Below are 3451 nucleotides of genomic sequence, written 5' to 3'. Positions count from 1 at the left end.
ACCCATCCATCTATCCATCATCCCTCCACCCATCCATCTATCCATCCATTCCTCCACCCATCCACCCATCCTTCCATTCCTCCACCCATCCACCCATCCTCCCATTCCTTCACCCATTCATCTATTCATCCATGCCTCCACCCATCCATCTATCCATCCATCCCTCCACCCATCCATCTACCCATCATCCATCCATCCATCCCTCCACCCATCCATCTACCCATCATCCCTCCATCCATCTATCCCTCTATCCATTCATCTGCATACATTCCTTCATTTATAAATTCAACTATCCACCATCTGTCTGCCTATCACCCATCTAACTCTCTACCGGCCCAGCCCTCCGCTACCTACCTACCTGCTTTTCCTTGCTTTATTCCTTCCTTCCTTCTTTCCACCCACTCACCCATCTACCCATCCATCCATCCATCTGTCCTGCCATCCATTTATCCATGTGTTCACCCATCATCCATTCATTAATTCCTTCCTTCTTTCTTTCCTTTTATCTATTTATCCCTCTACCTGCTCTTCCATCCATCCATCTACCTCTTCATCCATTCAGCCATCCATTCTTCCATCCTTTCATCTAGCTATCTATTCTCTCTTTACAAACCCCCGGAAAACTATAAGGATTTTGAAGATATATTCTTCTCCCCCACTTTGTGGTAGTAACACAGCTATTGTCACTACTATTGCTGCTAACACAACATTTAGTACCTACTCCTTGTAGCATTAGAGTCTTCTGCTTCTATAGAACTCATTTTTTGCACTGTTTTATTTGAGCCTCACAATAGTCACTTCAGGTAGTCATACAGGGGTGTGTGTGTGTGTGTGTGTGTGTGTTTGTGTTACTCACTCAGCCGTGTCTGACTCTTTGTGACTCCATGGACTGTAGCCTTCCAGGCTCCTCTGTCCATGAAAATTTCCAGGCAAGAACATTTGAGTGGGTCACCATTCCCTTCTCAAGGGGATCTTCCCGACTCAGGGACTGAACCCACATCTCCTGCATTATAGGCAGATTCTTTACCATGTAAGTCACCAGGAAAGTCCCAGGACAGGTATATTCACTCAGTTACAGATCAGGGAACAATTCATCACACTAACCAGGGCTATAGGTGGCATAACAAGAACTTGAAATGTGATTTTCTGGTTCAGGATCTTTTCTGCTTTAGCTCATGCCTTACTTACCTCTCAACAGTACTGGCCCATCAGGCTCAGGTAGAGAGCCTCCTTGCAAGTTTGAGGCTATTGGGGTGGCCGCTAAAGGGCCATCTCCAGTTCTGAGCCTCTACTCATGAATGGGAAGACGTCTGCTTATCATGCAAATGTACACGGCGTCTGAATGCTGTGTGCAAAGAAATGTCCCCATTCATGGAGCAGGAGACAGCTGGAAGTAATCTCAAATGCATTATGCATTGTGATTGCATTGGCAGAGGGCTAAGAAATGTTAAAGTTTTGTTACAATAATAATAACCATTGTGACAATACGATTTGTTTTACTGACGCCCATTTTTTGGCAACTCTATCGTTATAAACACAGCATGTGACTATACTTTAATGAGACTGCATAAATGTACGCGTGTTTATGAGGATATATTCGTCAAGCCGTTCTAGGTCCCCAGTTTCTGGGGCACTTCTCTCTCCACCACTGGCAGCCCTGTGACCTCCAGCTGCCCGCCTGGTGTGGTCCTGGTATACGAGGTCATGCCTATCCTAATGGAAGTGTTCTGATCCAAGGGGTGGGGGGGTGTTTGCATCCTGGCTACATGTTAGAATCACTGCCTATTCTTTTAAAAAGGATCTGCTCTTGAGCACTGCTCCAGACAAGTTAAAACAGATTCTCTAGGAATAAGGAACTGAACCGAGAACATTTTTGAAAATTTCTCAGTTAATTCTAAAGTGCGGTTAAGTCTAAGAACTACTGCCTCTTAGCTCAGCGCTTCTCAGCCTGTAGTGTGTGTGCATGGCTCACCTTGGGATCTGTTTAAAATATAGATTCTGAATCAGTAGGTCTGGGATGGGGAGGGGGCAGGAAGAGGAAAGGAGACAGAGGGCCAGGACAACCTTGCATTTTTAATAAGGTCCCGGGATGCTAAGGCAGTTGGATTCTGGAGCACTGTTTTGGATAGCAAGGCTCTTATCAGCCATATGGACCTGCACGTGGGGTTTTCTGTGAAACCCAGCCCTGACTTGATTAACGTGCTCTGGTCTCGATTTTTTAAACACACCTTAGGAACTGACTAATGGAAATTATAGCTGAGGCTGACATCGTCAAGACTGGAAACACCGTGCAGAAACACCATCAGAGACAGGAGGTAGGCACACATTCTGATTTTGCACAAAGAACAGGTCAGACAAGTCGACTTAAGAGTCTGGCAAAATCAGGAAGGCATTATTTAACAGATGGTTGGTGACACACGGGAAGGAAAGAGGTGGTCGCCAAGACTCAGTTCAGGGTTTTCATTAATCATGAGTTATGGGCTTTCCTCGGACAGGGAGGCCATTGGAAGGCTACTGTCCTTCTATCTACCTTAAAGAAATATCACGAGAAGGACTACATTTATCGTGATTTTCTGCAAAGCGTGACACAAGCATCAAATGTGAATGGTTGGCTTGAACTTGCCTGCTTGCCAGCATCATCTCAGTAAATTGTCAGAGCACCTGTCTCTTAGGGAGCAAGGGGTCAGTTTCAAGAATGGGGAAACCAAGGCTTAGAGAGACACAAATACAGACACTTATCTGAGTTTCATAGCTGAGAGGGCTGGAATTCAGACTCAGAGCGGGGTCTCACCTAGTGGTCCAGTGGTTAGGAATCTACCTGCTAATGCAGGGAACACAGGTTTGATTCCTTGGTCCCGGAAGATTCCACCTGCCAGGGGATAACTAAGCCTGTGTGTCACAGCTACTGAAGCTCATGTGCCCTGGGGCCCGTGATCTGCAGAGAGAGGCCCTCACAGTGAGAACACGTGCATTGCAACTAGAAAGTAGAGCCCCCTCGCCACAACTAGAGAAAGCCCAAGCACAGAATCAAAGGCCCAGCACAGCCAAAATAAGATAAATAAGTGAATTAAAAAGAAACTCAGATGTGTCTGATCCAGGCTCTACTTGCCTTCCCAGGCTGCCCCATGGCCAGCTGGGGTCAGAACTTTGACTGAACTGGACAAAGCACGCATTCCATGGAAGAACCAGCTACTGCATGTGTGAGGAGAGCCCTGCCCTTGGAAGGGGGTGAGCAGGGAGCAGCACCCCCCAGAGAGGAACGACACAGCGAGAAAAGCAAGCCCGATTATGTAGAACTGCTGCAAAGAATTAGGTGAGAAACTGTTTGCAAGGCACGCAGCAGGGCTCTCCCCACATCACAGTTGAGGTTGTTTTTATAAGTAAGTTAGATAAACACGGTAGCTTAGCTGCTAAGAATCTGCCTGCAATGCAGGAGACCCTGGTTTGATTC

The sequence above is a fragment of the Oryx dammah genome, unplaced genomic scaffold (assembly GCF_014754425.2).
Source record: "Oryx dammah isolate SB20612 unplaced genomic scaffold, SCBI_Odam_1.1 HiC_scaffold_16, whole genome shotgun sequence".
NCBI classification, from domain to species: domain Eukaryota; kingdom Metazoa; phylum Chordata; class Mammalia; order Artiodactyla; family Bovidae; genus Oryx; species Oryx dammah.
Note: the sequence above shows the minus strand (reverse complement) of the source record.